Source organism: Choloepus didactylus, chromosome 2 (assembly GCF_015220235.1).
Source record: "Choloepus didactylus isolate mChoDid1 chromosome 2, mChoDid1.pri, whole genome shotgun sequence".
NCBI classification, from domain to species: Eukaryota; Metazoa; Chordata; class Mammalia; order Pilosa; family Megalonychidae; genus Choloepus; species Choloepus didactylus.
Window position 1 is genome coordinate 8,846,559 of NC_051308.1, and position 21,755 is coordinate 8,868,313.

Genomic DNA, 21,755 nt, shown 5'->3' on the forward strand with positions numbered 1-21,755 from the left:
TGATTAGACTATTTCCATGGAGGTGTGGCCCCACCCATTCAGCATGGGCCTTAATTAAATTACTGGAGTACTTTAAAAAGATCCACACAGGCCTAGACGCTTGCTGCAGCTGAGAGACACATTTTCGAAGATGGCCGTTGGAAGCCGACACTGACGTTTCGGAGAACACCATTTTGAAACGCAACCTGGGAGCAAGCAGACACCAGCCACGTGCCTTCCCAGCTAACAGAGGTTTTCCGGATGCCAATGGCCTTTCTCCAGTGAAGGTACCCTATTGTTGATGCCTTACCTTGGACACTTTATGGCCTTAAGACTGTAACTCTGTAACCAAATAAACCCCCTTTATAAAAGCCAATTCATTTCTGGTGTTTTGCATTCTGGCAGCATTAGCAAACTGGAATAAGTACCCAAGGTGTTTCCTGGCCCACCCATTGCACTGGTCATGAAAACCTAGAGATAAGAAGGGAGAGCTTGCTTTCCTGAATCACAGCAGGGACAATCTGCATTTCTCTATCAGATGCCACAGAACCAAATCTGAGATTCTAGAGTCTGAAAATTGTGGTACTGGGAAGGAGTGTAGAGAGCATCTTACAGATCATCTAGTCCTGTAGTTTTTAAACTTTATATTACTTGTAGAATCCTTTCTTCCAATGCAAACATACATGAAGCTCAAAATGAAAGGAAATAAAAAGAAGGGGTCTCTGATTAAAGAAAGATACGACTTTCAGAACCTGAGTCCTTTTAACAGCAATTAAAGGACTCACTAGGTCTTGCTGCAACTTAGTGGCAGTAGCAGGATAAGAATACAGATGTTCTTTTATACACCTTGCTGCCTTCCCCTCAATGTCCACTATTCCCATTTGTTTAGGGCAGCTTCCTTAAATGTAGAATAGTAGCGGGAGCACAGGCACTGTGGTAAGGTCGGTCTGGATTTAAATCACAACTGCCACTTATGTTCCATGTGATACTGGGCAAGTTACTTATCCTCTTTGCATGTTGGTTTTCTCGTGAGTAAAATGGAGAGAATTCCTATATTGCGGGGTTATTGAGAAGATGAGACAATGAACTTAAAAGTCCCATCTTACAAAACCAGGGAAATAGTGGGCACCCCAAAATTAGGAGCTCTGGTGTATTGTCCACATCTGAATACACTCAACTGTGAAATCCATCTCCATTTTGGAGGAGTTTCACTCAATGGCTTCAGAGCCCTCTCATGCTAAGGAAAACCCGACCTCCAGGGACAGTGAGGGCTGTGGGAACACTTCTCACCACTTTCGGACTTTACTCATTCAGCCAAGCCTGTAGACCACGATAATGACAAAAGCAGCCTTCCGACCCCATGAGACATGTTTGACGTCTTGAGGAAGGCTTTAAGCATGTACCAAAGAAGACTCCAGACCACCCTCTCAGTCTAGACCCCACTGAGCTCTACATATAAAGGGCCGGTGATGCCACCTATAAAAACTAGGTCCTGGGCCAGCTGGAGGGTGTGCCCCACCGGAGCAGGAAAGAGGGCTTTCTGCAAGGCTCTCTTCTCACTATGGTGAGGAGAACCAAAGAGACAATTATATGACTGCTCTGCTTTTTATGTTTCATAGAATTTTAAGGGCCTTTGAATGGTGTGTCCAAGCACATTTTTGGAGGAGAGGCTTCTTTTTAAAGGATTTGGGGGATCGGGGACAAGTACCTCTCACACACTTATAGGATACGCAGCTGACAGCCCATGGCAACTGCAAACATCATATAAATGCACAGTAGGTATGGGTTCAAGCCTTGATTCCTGTAGAAACAGCTAGATACTAAAGATGGAAAGAAAAAGGAAGAACACACCTCCATTTGAGTTATTGATCATTTTCCCCTAAATGAAAGCACCCTGGAGGTGCTGCTGCATTTCTCCATGAAAGGTCTGGGAGAACCAAAGCCATCAGAAGTGCTCAGAATGCCCATTGAATGACGCAGATATCTCCATGCCATGCTGGATCTGCTGAGTCAGAATCTGCAAGAGGGGTAGCCAGGATCTGCCTGTCAAACAAACTCAAGAATTCCTATGTAGTTTCTAGCGTATTAGAATAGCTAGAAGAAATACCTGAATCTGTTGAACTTTGAACTGTAATCCAATAGACTTGATTCTTGACAATGATTGTATAACTATACAGCTTTTACTGTGTGACCATCTGGTTGTGAAAACCTTGTGACTGACACCCCCTTTATCCAGTGTATGGGCAGATGAGTAATAAAATAAAGACAAAAATATATAAATAATAGGTGGGGATAAGGGGTATGAGATGTTTTGGGTGTTCTTTTTATTTTTATTTTTTTCCTTTATTTTGGAGTGAAGAAAATGTTCTCAAATTGATTGTGGCAAGAATGTACAACTATGTGACGATACTGTGAGCTACTGACTGTATACTTTGGATGGATTATATGGTGTGTGAATACACATCAATAAAATTGCATTAAGAAAAGAATTCCTATGTAGACACACAAACGTGTGAAACTACTTTGTTGAGAGATAATGATTATTTGCTCTTTAATGACAATTAAAGCTTACCATGATTGCCACTGCTTTGATTTAGGTATCCTGGTGTTTCTGAGGGGAGGGCTGGTTTGGGTGGGCTGTGATAAGCAGGTCACCAAGAGATCTGCTTGAAGGGGGGAAGGGGGAGAAGGGCTTGGTGGGGGAGGGTGTCCATTTCAGATCCCCCACCCCCACCGCCAGTCTCTCAAGGAAACTACCCCTGCCTCATTCCCTCCCTATCATGATGCCCCCATACTCTCCTCCTTCCTTCTCCCCATGGGTGTCTGGTGGCCTCTTAACTTCATAAAAATCCCAACTTCTAAAACTGCAGACTGAGGAGGTCAAGTCAATTCTTCATGTTTTATTTCTTTTTGGCAGGGATTTTTCTTTCCCTCTGGAACAGAGCCCAACCTGCTCTTGTGGTCCCCACTTAAAGCACTTCTCCTTACCTCTATTTCTGTCCCCTGGACTGTCCTGCCTGCCCCCCCGCCATCCCCAACATCATCCTAAATCAGTGACTTTAGATTGGTGTCCATCTGAATCATCCAAATGGGTTAAAAAAAAAAAAAGATTCCTGGATCCCAGCTCTAATGTCCAATGGACACTGGAAATTTTAGAAGCTCTGCAGGTGATCCTAATATGCAGCCAAGGTTGACAACCACTTCATTAGATCCACTAGCAAGAGCAGCTACATTGCAAAGAAAGGTAAATGACCCACGATTCTCCACACTGGCTACACTTTAGAATTTCCTGGGGAGCTTTAAAAGTCACAAAGTCCTGCCCCACCCACCCCTGCTCCTCCCACCACCAGACCAAATAACTCAGTATCATTGGTGATGTAGACCAGGTGTCAGTAATTTTTAAAACTTCCCAGATGATTCTAATGTGCAGCCAGGATTGAAAACGATTGTAGACCACAGATGTGGCCAGGAAGCAATCCCTGGAGAGAGAATGGCTGAATGGCTGCCTGGTGGGTGGAAGCAAAGAAGAAGGAAAATATTCTCCACTTACATTGCCATAGCAATGAGTGGCTTTTTTCAGACTCTGCTTCTACTTTATCTTTAACTACCTTATCCCACTGTTAGCTGGTTACCTGCCTGCCAATATTTGTGCATAGGCCCCAGGAGTTTACATCAATAAGGCACCCACCTGCAGACTGAAACATGGCTATTATGTGGCACGATGTTGGCGTGATGACTTCTGTATTGCAAAATGATTTTATCTGCTGGTCTTTTCGCTCTTTCAGTCTGTGGGAGAGGAGAGAGCCCAGAAAACTCCAAGCAAGTTAACAAGCCTGGCTGAGCAAATGTATTTGCCGCTTCTGAACATCCACTGTCAACTGTCAGTCTTTTCCCAAGTTAGGATCATTACTAAGAAATGTTTTCAACATATGTATTTTTTTTTTTGCAATGGATACTTGGGGTTCTCAATTTTTGAAATGCCTAGAGCTACTTTATTACCTGTTTATTACATGAACCAAAGGAGAAATTTAGTAATGTATTCAGTTTTTAAAGGGGAAACATCTGGCACTAAAACCCAACATATATACATTAAGAAATAATCAGGGAGAGATACAATTACTCAAGGCTATACAAGACTAAAGAAGAGACAGAATAATTAAAAGAGCCAAAAGGACTTTTGAATTCCTAGATTCATTGGTCATTCCAACTGTTCTCATATTTACTTTCATTCAAATTTCCTGATTAAAATACAAGATTGCTCATTCTTCACCTATTAAAAGAATAGGATTTAGTGTGTAGATTTTGTACTCTCCCTTGATTTCCCTTTATCTGCACTCTGCTTACAGCCTTATGCTCACTATACTACTTAATCAGCTCTCTTCCCATAGGAGAGGTGACGGACAGGGTAGGGGAGAGCGGTGTGGGTAATTTCTGGAACTGTCAGTCCCTTTTGTATATAGTGACTATTCTGATAAAGTCTTGATATTAGGGGAGTAGAAGCTATTAATTAAATTAGTTTGGAGAATCATCTTTAGAGTTTGAGTATAATTAGTTCCAAGTCGTGTATTATAGGCATTGAGTGCCTCCCCAAAATCAATTCCAATTATTTCCTGCCAATAGCATGTTGACTTCCCATTGGGCAATATAACCCTCCAGCTTTATTCAGGCAGCACAGAGCAGCTGAGTGTGAGCAAAGAACAACACAGACAAGTCATCATGGGAAGCAGTCAGTCCATGAGCTGTGGTGGAGGTGAAAGTCTTCATTGTAAACAGCCCTATGAACACCAGTCTCTGCTAACTGAGGAGTCAAGAGTAAAAGAATTCTCTCTCACACACTACCCAGTGAGATAAGAAGAAGTCCTGATAACCACCATCCTGGCCTCTCTACTACAAGAACTTCTTGTAAATATCTGCAATAATTAAAAAGAAACCAGCATAGAGCTATTCAAACATATTACAACAGCAAAGAAGGAAAAAGGGATCAGGAAAAAAAAATGACAGAAAATTTTTTAAAAAATTGCCCCAGAACAAGAAATTTTTGACTTAAAAGTATTTAAAAAATTTTTTGTTTAATTTTTTAAAGTATAAAACTTCATATAAATGTATTTTGAACATTGTCTCTGGCAGTGAATGCCAAGATTTTAAGACATCTGTTCTAAGAAATTCTTCCACCAACTAGAACATTTTGATCTGCTCCAGTTGTGCCCTAAAGTCTCTACTTGGCACACCCTCAGAGGGAGAAGAAACACGAAATTTACATTTCAGTGTGCCGCCAGTGGAAATATCTGTTTAAAAATGTTTCTCTCTTCTTGTAGAGAGACTGGAAATTTCCATATTTTCCATAATGGGAAAGAAAACGGATCGGGAGTTGTCGGACTAACTGCAGTTTCTTTTCCACTGAAAGAAAGGAGTTATGAGAGAATTGAAATGTGATGGAGAATGACTTCTGTTGGTAATGTTTAAATACTTCAGCACACAGTTCCGTAAGTTGTGCAAGCCAGCCTGATCTGCAAGGTTGGAGCGGTGGCCTCGCCTGAAATGAGGAGGACTCCCAGGTAAGAACCAGTGTGACACAGAAAGGAACACACTATGGTTTCTGGTAACTCCACTCCTAGATTAAGCTGTGACTGACGGCACGTACAAATCAAGGAGAAAAAAACTAAATTGAACCTTATACCTTGGTTTCATTAAAATCTTACTTTTAACGTATCATTATTGAACCCAGTCCTTGGAAATATTGCCATCTCCATAGAATTTTATTTTTGCAAATAAGGTCTGGAAAATTCATGGGTTTGAGTGTGGTGAGCTTGAATAGATATCTCAGACAGGAATCTGAGCATGCCTAATTACAGGTTCTATTATCTAACCAGTGAATAAACCAATTCAAATCATTTCAGCAAACATTTATTGAGAATATTTAGTGTAAAGAGGCCTGTGATTTTGCAAAGTTAAATATACAAATAATGATGAATATTGTTTTCTGTTAAACTAGTTAAGAACCAGAAGAGGCCCTAATTAACTCAAAGAACATGTTCTTAAAAGAGAGAGAAAGAGGGAGAGAAATCTACAGTTTTGCTGAATGATTATAACAAATAAGTCCCTAAATATCACTGCACTATGCAAAGTCATGCAATAAAAGTCACAGGGCTTATGGGGAAACACTCAAACTTTTGGGGTACAACACTCAAAAACTTTGTGACATGTGATAAAAATAAAAGACATTAAAAAACAAGAATATTATCCCTTTTCTGTGTGCATGTTATATTTCATAACAAAAAATGTTAAAAAATAAGAATCTAATAAAAATAAAGTGCACATGTAAAATGTTAAGAAATAGATGCTACAATAAATATGGCAGTTTCCCTCAAAAAAGACTTAAAGTCTGCTTGTGGAAGCGACCATTGGAAAGGCGGCTGCTGGCAAGTTTTTGTGAAGTGATGGAAGGTTACTGAAATCAGATGAAAAGTTGTAATACCACTCACCATATACTCAGGGGTGGCACAAAACACACATGGCAAACTGAAGGAGCTGGCAGATGTTTGAGGTGTGTCGTTTTGTGTATTCCTACGAGGCTTAGTTCAGCTGGGGACAGTTCTCACCTTGTGCTCGAATTGTTGCCTTGTGCTCGAATTGCTGCCTAATGTATCAATCCCACTGGAACAAATTTGTAGTCTCGAGAAGACACATTATAGCAGAATGAACCGTCATATAAATGTTTCTTTTGCAAAACAATGTTCTTCCTCATTTACCCCAAAGCCTATCAGACTATTACTTTTGTCTAAGCAATAAAAAAAAAAAAAAAAAAAAAAAAAAAAATACAATATTCCAAAAACACTATTTGTGGTGTTAGCATAAGAGTAACAGTAATTGCTAAAACGGATCTTTATGAAACGCTGGATAACTGTCCCACCCCCAAAAATAGGTTCAGCATCCACAGGGATCTTTAGATTCCACGGAAATAGGCAGCCTGTGGATCCGGGAGGTCCTCAGCCCCCATATGTGAGAGAAGGCTTCCTTATATCTCTGGCAATGCATACCACTCCTTCACTAACTCGTGGTGCACTTCTACTTAAGATATCATGTATTGGAAGAAGGAGTGCTGAACAAAGTATCCTGCAATTTCTCTTCCTTTCATCCTGTATTCATTTTTCCTTGCACAGCCCCTTAGGACGAAAATCATCATTTGCCTTGATTTATCATTTTAACATTTGTCATCTCCTATCTGATATGGGGTGGGCATTTGGGCACAACAAGCAGTTAAAGCCAACCCCTTTAATATTTATGAAAGAATATAGCTTTCCCCATACTATCTTAATTATTTACCCTGAGTAAGTGCACATGAAGTCATAGGCTAATGGGTGGCATATTTTTATATGGGCTCTTATTCCAGTGAAGCATTTCAAATGCCTGGTAGTGGTGAATCCTTAGAGCACCATGAATAAGTCCGAGGCTATAGGAGCAACGAGGCGTTAGGATATTCTGCACAGATTTCCCTCCTGATACATGCAAGTCACCTTAAAGGACGGAACACAGCACCGACATCACTTTGATACTTAAACCAATGGCATTTGCCTCAAGATAACGCCACCAACTTCTCTTTATAGGTTTTGGCTTAAATTTGCTTGGCTGTACATAAATTACTCTTCGGGGTTCAATTCCTGCGAAGAGAATATAATCCAACCCTCTGCTATCAACGCAGCTACAATTTCATTCCTGTGCCAAGCAGCAGGGAGAGAAACCAAACGTTGGCCCCCAGTGAATTAGTCTATCTGCCCCAGTTTCCTAACACTCAGCCCATCTCAGACAAGTGACTGGGTTTTAACTCTTTCTTATCAAGTCTTCCTCCTAAGCAGTCGGATTGCATTCTTCTTCTCGCTTCTCACCCCATTACTCACAAAGAATATCTTTTCCCATGAAACCTGAGCTAACGTGCTTGGCAACCAATGCTGGCGTTAGCAGTAAAAAGTCAGGTCTCACTATCAGAAGCACATTAGCATGCAAAATATTGTTATAGGAAGAAAAAAAATCTGTCGATTGCTGGAGCATCGCTCCATTGTCTAAAATGTTGCTGTTCTCAGTGAGAATGTTCACTCACCTCTCTTCTGAGATAATGCATGTTCAGATCATGATGACCTTTTACTGCTATTGAGGGCTGGCCCTGGATAGGAAGGAAACACTGAAACTACATTCCAATTAGATTCTACACAAATGGGGAAGGGTGCTCCTTCATATGGAAACCGAGATAAATGGAGGGAAACAGTTAATTACTGTACACTTTGCAGGAACTGTTAGTTTAAGTGAGACTCACTTGATAAAGGATGAAACCCAATAATAACCAGCACTGTAAAGGTATGAAGAAAACTGGGTAAAGGAATTCAAATTAAAGGGAAACAGGAGTCGTTGCACAATATTCTGAATTTATCGTCTCCCGCCCAGCGGTCAGTTAGGCAGGCAAACGAACGGTTAAAAAGCTCCACTGAACCATAATCTCCAATCGTTATACTTGAATGGCTCCTCTCAGTATAAAAGAAGCTCTTCAATAACCATAGATCTGATTTCTGTTAATTTTATGTAACTCTAACAGAGTCATTAACATACGTGGAAACCACTGCTCGGGCAGCCCCTACCTCCCCCACTCCCCTCATTTCTCCTATGAGCGTATGTCTTGAAAATTTAATTATTACCAGTGGAATTCCTGCACTAACTAAAGGCTTTTGCAGTCAAATCAATAGTTGATGAAAAAGTGGTCCAAAAAAGCCATGTTAAATGCATTATCCTCCTTCCATTTCCACCTCCTCCGTATGGCTCCTTTCATGATGTTACAACAGGAGACCCTCAAAATAACATCAGTTTCAGGGAGTTAAAATGCCTAAGTGTTATCCAGAGGTGGCTATTATATATTTATAAGGGCTCCCCTATGTGCTTCTTCGGGATTTATTGAGTGCTCGAAGGATCTGTTTGGCTTATACCAATGATGCCAGGCTGATCTGAGAAATCAAGGAGAGAATACTCACAGCCTCACTGGACCGGTAGGAAAACATTTCTGGGTTATCATGGTGGCTACAAGTAATGGGGACCAGTTTTACCTGTTATTTAGAAATGGTCATAAGTCATCTCCCCCTTTCTTGCTGACTCTCACCACCCCCCACCTTTCTGTTCTAATGGAAGAGTCCAGATGCTGTGCTGTCTCTCTTTGTGCTTTTCTACCTATGGAGAGTCTCTGGCACAAAACAACTCGCCTTTGGGGAGAAAAGATGCTCCAGTGTTGTGTCCTTTGCTGCTACTGGTGGAGTGGGCTTTGGGGCCCGACTGCGACTACTATACCGAGACGGCCATCAGAGATGGTTCTGTACAGAAAGCATCTTACCCAGGCCCGGTGTCGTGTTCCTGATGTTCTGCAGTTCTCCCCACATGTGAACATTTGTAAACATATGACACATGCATGTTTATGAAGTTACTTGGTTCTCCAGCAGGATGGTCAAGGAAAGCCACAAGCAATGCAGTGCATGACGGGATCATGAACATACAAGGGCTGGCAGCCCGCAGAAGAGGCAGAATTCGATGAATTCTCAGGATCAACAGCAAGTTCTTTCCTAAAGTGCTGACAGGCCAAATGGGTACGTGAGAATCCTAATATATAGGACCAGGCATGCAAATACAGCCCAGATCTCGTCAAAGTGATAGCGCAAGCAGTCGCACATTATTTGGAAAATTCAGCCTGCTACATCTTTCCTGCTAAATTGTCCAGATAATTACTTCAATCTTCCATTTCACTTTGACTTAGAACCTTAGTCACAAGGTAACAGCAGATCACTGTACCAGGCAGAAGTGTATCTGCTTACTTATTTATAATGTCAGCCGATGGACAAGCAACTTCCAGGTGCCTAGCACACCCTCAGAAAGTTTTATTCTAATAGAAGTCAAAACTAAGACTCAAGAAAGATCAGCAAACATGGAGAATGATCCATTCCGAGCTGCATTCAGTGAGTGAGATTAGAATTCAATGACAGCCCAGGACCCAGGACTCAGTGAGGGCTTCCTGGAGGAGGCAGTATTGCCACAGACTCTAACAGATGCCCAGCTTTCCCATCCCACAGGGACTATAAATATAAATATATTATATATATACATACACACACACATCCCGCGGGTAAACTGAAGAAGCCGCTCACAGCCAGCAGTGGCCAGAGTCACCAGCCACCCCAGAACAGGCCGGCAGCCCCGAGGACTGAGAGGTCATTGTCCCATCATCCTGGTGACCCATTCATAGCCCTCCAGGGAGACTTGGCTCTCAAGCTTAACGGGGTTGGGATTTGACTAGGCAGAGGGAAGATATGAGAAGAAAGAAGAAGCATGTGGTGCAAGCTAATGTGTAATTCCTTGAACAGCAGGTGTGGTTTTTGCAAAGAGAAATGCAGCAAGGAAACAGTCTCAGGAGATGATGTGGTCCAGTGGTTAAGTGTCCGGCTTTAGAACAGACAGTCCTGGGTTTAAGACTCTACCCTACCATTGGTGTGTGGTCTTGGGCAAATTATTTAACATCGCCATGCCTCAGTTTTCTAATCAGGAAAAAAGGGATTATGATAATATCTACCTATGATTATAATAATTCCCATAAACCTGTGTTGTGAAGAATAAATGAGATAATACAAATAAAGCACTTTGCACATAGCCTGACGCATGGAATGTTCAATGACTATGATATTATGATATTAGTCGTGAGTGTTATTATTCATGGTGCCAAATCATGCACAAAGATAAAGGACAGCAGTTTAGGAGGTGGGAATGAGGGCTAAAAATACAGATTTTCAGAAAGCTGGGTCATGCAAACATTTTGTGCATTTGCTGATGTAGAAAAAAAAAGTGAAAAACAATTATTTCAGAAGGAGGCACCCTGGTCAAATCAAAAGACCATGGAATGTTTCCAACAGCAGTCTAGAGCCAGTTAGGACTCCTGTTTCCAATGATTCATTCAAATGTGAATCTGTGAAGCAGCCCGTTTTCTCTTCTCCCACTGTGTGTGTATTCACTTGTGCAGCTGCACAGACTTGTGGACATAATTGCAATTACCAAAGGAGCCACACATCAGGGTCACAGTGGCTGCACTTCTCCACTGAGGGCTCTTTCAAGGGCTATCATAGCAATGCTGAGAAAAAACAGAGTAAATATTGGAGGGCCATCCAGCAAAAGTACAACAAAGTATCAACTATCTTTAGCGCAGCCAAGCCTAAGTAAAAGTTCATTGTGGAATCTGAGATAAAGCTGAACTTCTCTGAAACACAAGAGAACATAATTTTTAGCATAGTCAGTTGTGACATATAAACACTCATAATCTCCAAAAAGAGAAAAGAAATGACAAATTTTCAATACCTAGTATGGCGCCATGTACAAAGTAAGTGATCCATTTATATTGGTGATGGATAGCACCTTCCTATTTGCAGGATATATTCATCAAAGTTTTCTCAGGAAGAAAAAGATTTGCAAATGAGAGATGTCATAAATTGTTCATTTTGTTTTATTATTTAGAAATAGACATTTCACTGCCTAAAGTGAAATGTCCATATAAAATACATTTACAAAGCACTTCATTTACAAGTTACTTTACATCTATTTATCACTCTGAATTGCACCATTACCTAGGGAAAACTGCAAGAGCATTATTAACTCCTTTTTACAGAGGAAGAAAACGGCCTTAAAGAAATTAAGTGACTGGTCCTAGATCACTTGATTTGGAAAGAGTAGGACAAGACTTGAATCCAGGTCTCCCAGCTATGGTCCATTCCTCAGCATGTATCCACTCCTTTTATGGAGTCATTGCTCGTGGTGCAGAAGTCAAGGTTAAGAATGACTGAGTATGATTGTCCCTGCATAGCAGCTGGGGAGGCCTGGTCAAGTCAAGGAGACCCTACATGGCAAAACTTCAGAAGCTTGAGCACGCAGGCACACTGACAGCCTCCCAAGTGGACAGGCTCCACTGGTGTTTAAGGGAGTGCAGAATATGAGCCCTGAGGTGCCCTAAATGCCACGATGAGGAGTCTACGATAGATCCCTTAGGAAACTGAGAGCCATGAAACGATTTTTAAAGGGGTTGACATAATAAATATATGTTCCAAAAAGTCTAGCCAGGGTTGGGGCCTGGATTTCAGGGAATGGCAGAGATACAGAGGGCTTGGAGGTAGGAAGACACGTGGGAACAGCTCTTTGGGAATATCTTCTATGATAGCTCGGGTTAGCATAGGCTCATATCATTCTAGAAGGTGGACAACTACCTCCTCCATTGGATTATTTAACTTCAGGTTCCAATGACGCATAGTTGTCTTAGTCTGCCAGGGATGCTGTGACAAATATCACACAATGGGTTGGCCTAAACGACAGGAATGTATTGTCTCGTGGTTTTGGAGGCTAGAAGTCCAAAATCAAGATCTCAACAAGCCAAGCTTTCTCCAAGTCTGTAGCCTTCTGGTCTGGCTTGCCGCAATCCTTGGGGATCCTTGTCCTGCATCTCTGCCCCATCACATGGCTTCTCCTTCTGGCTCCTTCTGACTTCTACTGACTGTGTCCAAATTTCCTCTGCTTTATAGAAACTCTAGTCTTATAGATTGAGGCTCACCCTGATTCAGTTTGGCCTCATTGAAATAGGATCATTAAAGGTCCAGTTCACATGAGTCCACATTTTAATAATACCATCTCCAAAGGTCCTAATTACAAACAGGTTCACACCCACAGGAATGTGGATTAAGACTTGAACATGTCTTTTGTGGAGGACATGATTAAGTTTTGATCTAAGGAAGAGATCATAATAACAATCATAGTGTGAGTTATACATTGCAAAAACTGGCTACAGAACTTTGCCTCCCAGATAGTCCAATAGCACTTTGACCTCAACAAGAACAAAACTGAATGCATTACTTTCCCCAAAATACCACTTCTCTTCTACTTTTCTCTCTCCCGGTAAATAGGGCACCTCCATTCCTTGGGATGAATCTGGTATTCATCCTAAGTACATTCCCTCCCTTATCCCCATACCCCCACTCAAAACATCCCTATATGTCCCCTCCTTTAAAATCTCTCATGTCTGCCCCCCCTCATAATTCTCCCTCCTTAATGTCTCTCACATCTGCCCCCTCTTCACTTACCGTGTTTTGATCAGAATCTCCTATCTGAACCCTTGTCTGCAAACTTCCCCTTTCGAATCTATTCTCAACACTACTAATAGAGGGATCATTAGAAAACAAAAATGATTATGTCACTGGCCTGCTTGAAATCCTCTGTGGGCCCCTCACTCCCTAGAGTAGAAGGTCCAAACTCTTATCTGTTTTTCTGTCTATAAGGGGTAGATGCCTGTTGTCTCCAGCCAATCATCTCCATGCACCTCACTCCACATATGCTCTGCACCTTAATGACCTCCTCCCAAGCCCTCCCACACCTGCTGTCTGCCGGGAGCTTGCCGACTCAGCCCATGTCAATCATCTATTCTGAGAAAGTTTCACTCAACCACCATGATTCATCAGGCCTCAAAGCAGAAGCCATTGCTCTCTTCTTCTGTCAAACCATTCCACCCATTACTTACCACTACAACAGTTCTTACCACATCATATTAAAGCATTTTTTTAATGCTACCCGAGGACAGGCATGCTGCCTAATTCATTTTTGTGCCCAGCACGTAGTGCACAGTATAGAACAGATACTCCAAACACTTACATGAATTAGTGTCTACATGGTTGTTTTTTTTTTTTTTTTTTGGTTTTGTTTTTTTTTACTTTTTATTTTGAAATAAATTCAAACTTACAGGAACAGTCGCAAAAATAATACAAACCCCATACACAGAACTCCAGCATATCCCAACCCCCCTCCACCGATACCCAGATCAACCAACTTTAATATTTTGTCACTTTACCATTTCTTGCTTTCCCTCTCTCCCTCCGTCCCTATCTATCATCAATCATCTATTGCTCTGTCTTCTGAACATATGAGAGCAAGTTGCAAACATCATTGAACAAATAATATAATTCACATATACATTTCCTATGAACAAGAATATTTATTTACATAAATGATTTTAAAGACTAAATGATTGAACTAACAAATGAATGAATGCTGGGCACCTTTTTACTTCTCCATCCTCAATTGCATGAATCCCTATAGAATCTGACAGCAGATATTTAAGACACATACAAATATATGTGTGTGTCTTTGTGTGCACACGCGCATGTGTGTGTTTGGGTATTTTGCAATCAATTTTGTTATGTTTTGGTTACACTTTACCCATAAAAAGCAGCTTGGCACTTAACTTTGCATGTGTCTATATTTGTAACAGATTTAAAGAGCCCGTGATTAAAATGTAAATCTCCACATTCCTGTAAATGAATTAGAAGCTAAGTTCCCTAAATTGGTTTTATTTATCTTCCTTAGATCAAAACATTAGCCTCTGCATCTTGAAAGCAGAAAGTTCGAGATGTTTTTGGTAAATGACTGGTGAGAGTGTTAAAGTATAGCACCTGGCTTACTAACCAGGATGCCCAGTTTACCAAAATAGTCTTTTTTGGTGGGGCACTGGACAACTAACAGCCATTAGGTTCATCAGAGTGACTTTCAAAGTCTTTATTATTCTCCCTTAAAGATTCAAATTGGAAGGTTTTGTGAGTGACCCTGAGACAGTCTAAATAAAATACAGTCACACCACCTTGAATAATACAATGCCTGGCACATAGGAGACATTGAATACATACCTGTCATTGTTGAATGACTCCTCCCTGCTTGATTACATAATACTCGAGAGCAGGAACTGTCTCATTAGCAGTGCTACCCCCAAAGAGGCAACCACTTTGAATAAGCGAGTGCTCATGGGTATTTGAAATTGGGCAAGACAGACGCATTCTTCAAACAGTTTTTGTGTTGGTTCCATTACATTAAAAATAGAGTTCATTGGTCTCCATAGGTCCCAGTCATTATTAAATTGAGCACTCTATTTGACTTTTACAGGCACAAATCAAATACACACCTGCAAATGTGAGCTTCCATCTGGCACGAGGGATCTTAACATGAAATCAGGGGTATCATCTAAGGAGAAGCCAGTCTCAAAATTGGGAAATAGAAGCAGTGATTCATAAATGTTGCTTCTTCATCTGCAACAGTGATCAGTTACAAATAAGTAAAGTGAAGAGCATTCTCACGGTTAACTGTTTCAGATCACCATCTGCAAAAAGAACACAACAGGATGGAAATTGCTTCTATAAAGTATTCAAGACAATTTAAACATCTCATGATATGCAATGGGGCTCTCCAAGATGTGCCAGATGCTATTAAGTACAGCATGCTCTATGAAAAAATCATGCAAAATGCATTCACCAAGTGAATTCTATTGCAGGGCAGAAAGGGCTAAATACAGAAATCAACCCACATTACCTTAATTGGGGGGCATTTTTCCTACTAACTCTCAGATATAGAACATGAAAAATGAGAACAAATATAAAGCTTTTTTTTTCTAGTCAACAATATACTTTCAAAGCATTCCACAGCTATAGTTCACCATACTCCAGAATGCGTACCCATTTCTCATTAAACAAGAATGAGGTTTTGCTATTTACATTTGTATTGTTTTTGCTTGATACAATAACCTTGGGAATTGTTTACTAAGGGAGCCAAAATGGGAAAGACGTACAGTGGCTAAAATTAATTTTAGGCATTCATTCATTTATTAAAACTGTTTTTAAAAGGAGCAAATATTACAATAATGGAAATAGCTGAAGTTGTGGAACTGTGATCCATGACATTCTTTGAAATCTGTTCTCTAATTGTTTGTTAAATCGTACTTTGAAAGCTATCACTGTTATGTGTACATGTTAAAGTTCACAATAAAAAAAAAATGCCTTAAAAAAGGGAGCAAATATTGACCAAATCCAGGGAAGTTCTGGTAATCTGTTTACAGCAGCAATTGACATGTGTAAATCCATTTCTGCTTTATGGACAATTTATACTTTTTTTCATATTTTTTTTTAAAAAAAGAATCTTACCTATAAGACAGGTAAGGCAAATATTATTTAATAATAATAATAAATTTTTAATGAGGAAACTAAGGTTCCTGGTGATTACATGCTTCACCCAAGGTCACCAAGGAACCAGACCCCATTCCTACAACTTCCAGCTCAAGACCCATGTTCTTTCTCCCCAGGGCTTCTCCAGATGCTGCCAAGGGGAGGATGCAAGAGCTGGGCAGGGCAACTCAGGCCCTCCGACCCTGATATAGGTCTGTTTTATGTATCATTCATTGAAAACAAAATCTTTAATTTAAAAAGTTACCTTTTTTGAGCTTAAAAACCTATGCACTTCACTGGTGTTTATGGAGGCATTATTCATGATTTGCAATGGGTGGAGGTGGTCTAAGTGTACAATGACTGAGGAACAGAATGGTGAACTGTGCATACAATGGAATATTGAGCAACTACGAGAAGGAGCGAAGCTATGAGGCAGGCAAAGAGGTGAATGGATCCTGTAGACAGCATGTTGAGTGAAGTACGCCAGAAACCAAGGCAAACACTAGAATGCCTCACCAATATGGACTAACTACAATGTGTAAAGTCAGAATCGAATCTTAGAGCACAGCCTAACAGGGAAATGATTATTGAAATGGTCCCTAGACTGTAAGCTCTTACAGCAGTCACATCTATTCCTGAATTGTAACAGCTATCTCCAAACGCTGAGATGCTGATTTCTTTGTGTGTAACCTGATTGGTCTCTGGAACATTGGGTATCTTTGTGACACGTGAAACTCAGAGCTACAGCTCGGCAGATATGAATATCAGTATTAATGCATACAGCAACTGTTAAAAAAAAAAAAAGCAAAGCTGAAATAGAGCCCAGACTTCAATTAGAGATATGAATAAAGCAGATCTAGTTAAGACTAGAGCAAATTGGGCCAAAGGGTAAAGGTTGAAACTGACTGTGTTCAAACTTTAATTTCCATGTGAGACCAAGGAAAGAGATGTTTATTTGGTGTAGGATCTATATTTTCTAAACAATATAACTTTAGTCAGTTTGTTCAAACACTACAGTTACATGGAAATTTGAATAGGAAGTGAGCTATGGTAGGTCTGCATAGATTAGAGTGAAAAAGCAACACATCCTAAAGTAGTTTGGGTGGAGAATCAAACTATATATTTGGGAACCCCTGAGGAGCTGGGGGAGGATGCGGAGATGTTGGACTTCCTCACCTGGATTGTTGCTGATGTTCTCACAAACACTGGGGACTGACGGTTTGATGTGCTGAGCCCTCTGTCTTGGGGCTTGCCCCTATGAAGCTTGTTACTGCAAAGGAGAGGTTAAACCTGCTTATAATTGTGCCTCTCTGTTGCTCAGATGTGGCCCTCTCTGATTAAGCCACTTTGGCGGGTGATCTTGCTGCCCTCCCCCCTACATGGGACCTGACTCCCAGGGGTGTAAATCTCCCTGGCAACACAGGCTGACTCCCAGGGATGAATCTGGACCCGGCATCATGGGGTTGAGAATATCTTCTTGACCAAAATGGGGATGCGAAATGAAATGAAATAAAGCTTCAGTGGCTGAGAGATTTCAAATGGAGTCAAGAGGTCACTCTGGTAGACATTCTTATGCACTATATAGATAACACTTTTTAGGTTTTAATATATTGGAATAGCTAGAAGCAAATGCCTGAAAGTACCAAATTCCAACCCAGTAGCCTTGACTCTTGAAGACGATTGTATAACAATGTAGATTACAAGGGGTGACAGTGTGATTGTGAAAACCCGTGGATCGCACTCCCTTTATCCAGTGTATGGATGGATGGGTAGAAAAATGGGGACAAAAACTAAATGAAAAATAGGGTGGGATGGGGAGGATGATTTGGGTGTTCTTTTTTATTTTTATTTTTTATTCTTATTCTGATTCTTTCTGGTGTAAGAAAATGTTCAAAATAGATTGGGGTGATGAATGCACAACTATAAGATGGTACTATGATTGTACACCATGAATGACTGTATGATATGTGAGTATATCTCAATAAAATGGAATTAAAAAAAAAAACAAACCTATGCACTTAAAAACCAGGTTCTGAATACAGAGCAGGAAATTCATGTGTTTAAATCATAAAGCTGGAGAAGTAAAACTCAGGATACAGCATACTGAGCAAGACAGGGTCTGAGAGCAGAAGCCAGGACCAGTTCCCCAAAATCAGTGTTTGCTGCATTTTCCATCCATTTGTCCTTCATCATCACCACTGCCTTGGTTCCTTCTCAGCAGTGGTCTCTTCTGACCTGCCATAGACCCACCCACCAACCCCATCTCACGTGAAAGTGTCGTACTCAATCCCCTCCCAATCAAATAGAATCAGTTTGCTTCAACCAATTGGAAACTAACTCACAAAGTTGTGTGCATCTTTCTGTAGAGGTAGATGGAATATTACTTTTCAAAGCTGTAGATACTTGTGCCCAAGGCCTGGGCCAGCTAAGGCTCTTGCTAAAAGACACATAGAGTTGAATAAAAAGGGCATTAAGAAAAGAGCAACACTTTGGTGACATATCAAACATGGAAGCATTTGACAGAACAGTCCACTCTACAAGAAATATTTTATCCATACACTATAGATCATCATCTATGTGGACGGGAAACTGGCATAGAGGACACCTGGAAGGAAAATAAGTATGGACAGTGAGGTGGAGTAACAGCAGAAGATGCAATGTGAAGGAGATAGGATCTACAGGGGTGATTGGAGATAGGAACATCAATGATAAATGTCAAGTGTAGGACCAGGTGAGCCCACTAGGAAAAAACAGAGATGGCAGGTGGGGGAGATTGTTAGGCAGAAAAAAATACACATACTTGATGGGACTTGTTTGGGGATGTCAACAGGTATCAAAGTTGCACTGTTCGGGCGGTAGTGTGAGACTAGAGAGAAGAAAGGGCACAGGTCCTAGACACCCACTGAGCATGACAGTTGAAGCCATGGTAGTAGGGGAGAGAGCCCAGAAAACTTGGAGAGGGAGCAGAAAAGGTGATTAAGGATGATTAAGAACTTAGATTCTGTTGTCAGAATGTCTGGGTTTGAATCCCAGCTCTGCCATGTACCAGTCCTGTAAACTTGGTCAATCATTTAACCTCTCAGTACCTCAGTAGCCTCATGTGAGAAATGGTCATAGTGATAGCGTCTGCCACATGGGGTCATGGTGATCGTTAACTATGTCAATGTATGGAAAGCTCTTGGAACAATGCCAACAAAAGGTGTATTAGTGTTACAGAAGGAAGCATCAGAGAGCATAACGTAGCAATGATAATTTTATAAATGACAGATGTTTACCTTTGTGGAAGAAAACAAGGAAAGAAAAAAGAGTAAAAGAAGAAAAGGGAAACCTAGAGCTAGAAGCCAAAATGGGGAGAACCAACAAAATGAGTTGTCACGGAAATAAAGAGAGAGAGGGTTTTAGGCTGGAGAAGTTAATTAACAATACCAAATGCTAGAACAACGGAAATTATACCGAAGAAAGGATCCCTGGATTTGAGAAGTTAGAGGTCACTGATGACCTTCCAGAAAGCGTTTCAATAGAATATTAGAAGCAGAAACCAATGTTTAAGGGATAGAGTGAGGAGTATAGAAAAAGAAACAGGAAATGTAAGCTACTTATTAAAATTTTTTAATGGTAAAAGAAAGAGGATTTAAAAAGTTACTAATGGGGGTAGAGAAGATTTGTTTCAAGACTGGGAAGTCTTAATACAGCAAAAGACAGAGAACAAACAGCTCTTGGAAAGAGAGGATGAAGAAACAAGCTTAGATGAGTTAAAAGTATAGAAAACTGATGGTTTCAGGTGTGTGAGAAAGTAGAAGGGTACTTGACTCACAGCACAGGCAGGCGTGTGGACGAGTGAAGGGCCATTCTTCCCCTGAGGTAGGAAAGGAGAAGGAAATGACAGGAGAAAATACAAACAGCTTAGTAGAGAGGAAGGACATCGGAGTGAGTTGAATTTGAATGGGAACACTCTTCTCATTAAAGTTGAGTCAAGGTCATTTCCTATGGGTGCTTGAAGAGAACTGGATTGAGAATTCAAGAAAAATAAGAGTCTAACTTAAAAAATACTCCTAACTTTGAATAGGAAGTGAGATACGGTAGGTTAGTATAGGCTGGAGTGAAATAGCAACACATCCTAGAGTAATTTGGGCAGATAATAAAAAAACATATTTACAGCCTCCCCCTCCCCAGCCCCGAGGATCTGGGGCAAGGTGCGGATGTGTTGGACATCCTCACCTGGACTGGTGTTGATGTTGTCACAAACATTGGGACTGGCGGTTTGATGTGCTGAGCCCTCGAGCATGGGACTTGCCCTTATGAAGCTCATTACCACAAAGGAGAGTCTAAAGTTGTATGTAATGGTGCCTAAGAGTCTCCCCCTGAGTACCTCTTTGTTGCTCAGATGTGGCCCTCTCTCTCTCTAACTGAGCCATCTCGACAGGTGAACTCGCTGCCCTCCCCCCTACGTGGGACCCGACTCCCAGGGGTGTAAATCTCCCTGGCAACGCAGAGTATGACTCCTGGGGATGAATGTGGACCCGGCATTGTGGGACTGAGAGTATCTTCTTGACCAAAAGGGGGACGCAAAATGAGACGAAATAGTTTCAGTGGCTGAGAGATTCCAAATAGAGTCGAGAGGTCACTCTGGTGGACATTCTTATGCACTATATAGATAACACCTCTTAGGCTTTAATGTATTGGAATAGCTAGAAGTAAATACCTGAAACTACCAAACTCCAACCCAGCAGTCTGGACTCCTGAAGACAATTATATAATAATGTAGATTACAAGGGGTGACAGTGTGATTGTGAAGACCTTGTGGATCACATCCCCTTTATCTAGTGTATGGATGAGTAGAAAAATGGGGATAAAAACTAAAGGACAAATGGGGTGGGATGGGGGGATGATTTGGGTGTTCTTTTTTCACTTTTACTTTTTATTCTTGTTCTGGTTCTTTCTGATGTAAGGAAAATGTTCAGAGATAGATTGTGGTGATGAACGCATAACTATTATCATACTGTGGACAGTGGATTGTATATCATGGATGATTGCATAGTGTGTGAATGTATTTCAATAAAACTGAATTTAATAAAAAAAAAAAATACTCCTAGTTCCTGTGTGAATGTTTCAAATGAATGCATAGGAAACTCAGTTTCACATTTTTTGTGACTCTGTATAACAATACTTGGTGGCAAAGAAGCAGGAAGTAGAGTCCCAGTGTGATGGTTGGGTTCATGTGTCAACTTGGCCAGGTGATGGTGTCCAGGTGTCTGGTCAAGCAAGCACTGGCCTAACCATGACTGCAAGGACATTTGAGGCTGGTTTACTAAATCATCAGTCAATTGACCGCAGTTGTGACTGATCACATCAACAAAGGGCGTGTCTTCCACAATGAGAGAATTCAATCAGCTGGATTTAATCCAGTCAGTTGAAGACTATTAAGGAAGAAAGAGAGCGGACCTTCACTTCTTCTTTGGCTAGCCAGGACGCATTTCCTGAGGAGTTCATCGAACACCTTAATTGGAGTTGCCAGTTTGGAGCCTGCCCTATGGAATCTGGACTCATACATCCCCACAGTTGCATGAGACACTTTTATAAAATCTCATATTTAGAGATATCCCCTCTTGGTTCTGTTTTCCTAGAGAACCCTGACTATTATACCCAGGTAGGCATGTAAGGCTTGGATGGAAGTCCAGAACACAGGTGTACCAGCACACTAGGGAGGTTGAGGCACCTGACCAGGTTGGAGAGGGGGCTGTG

General features: G+C 41.0%; 1 long non-coding RNA gene across 2 annotated transcripts in view; it reads right to left on the minus strand.

The window, feature by feature from the left end:
- Window positions 1-21,755, minus strand: part of LOC119521696 — a 385,052-nt gene that overhangs the window by 135,655 nt on the left and 227,642 nt on the right. Inside the window, exon 3 of one of the 2 annotated variants that reach the window (XR_005214400.1) lies at window positions 14,981-15,175. This is a non-coding gene — a long non-coding RNA (uncharacterized LOC119521696). Of the gene's footprint in view, window positions 1-14,708; window positions 15,176-21,755 lie in introns of both variants that reach the window. The other variant, XR_005214399.1, reaches the window with a different exon arrangement.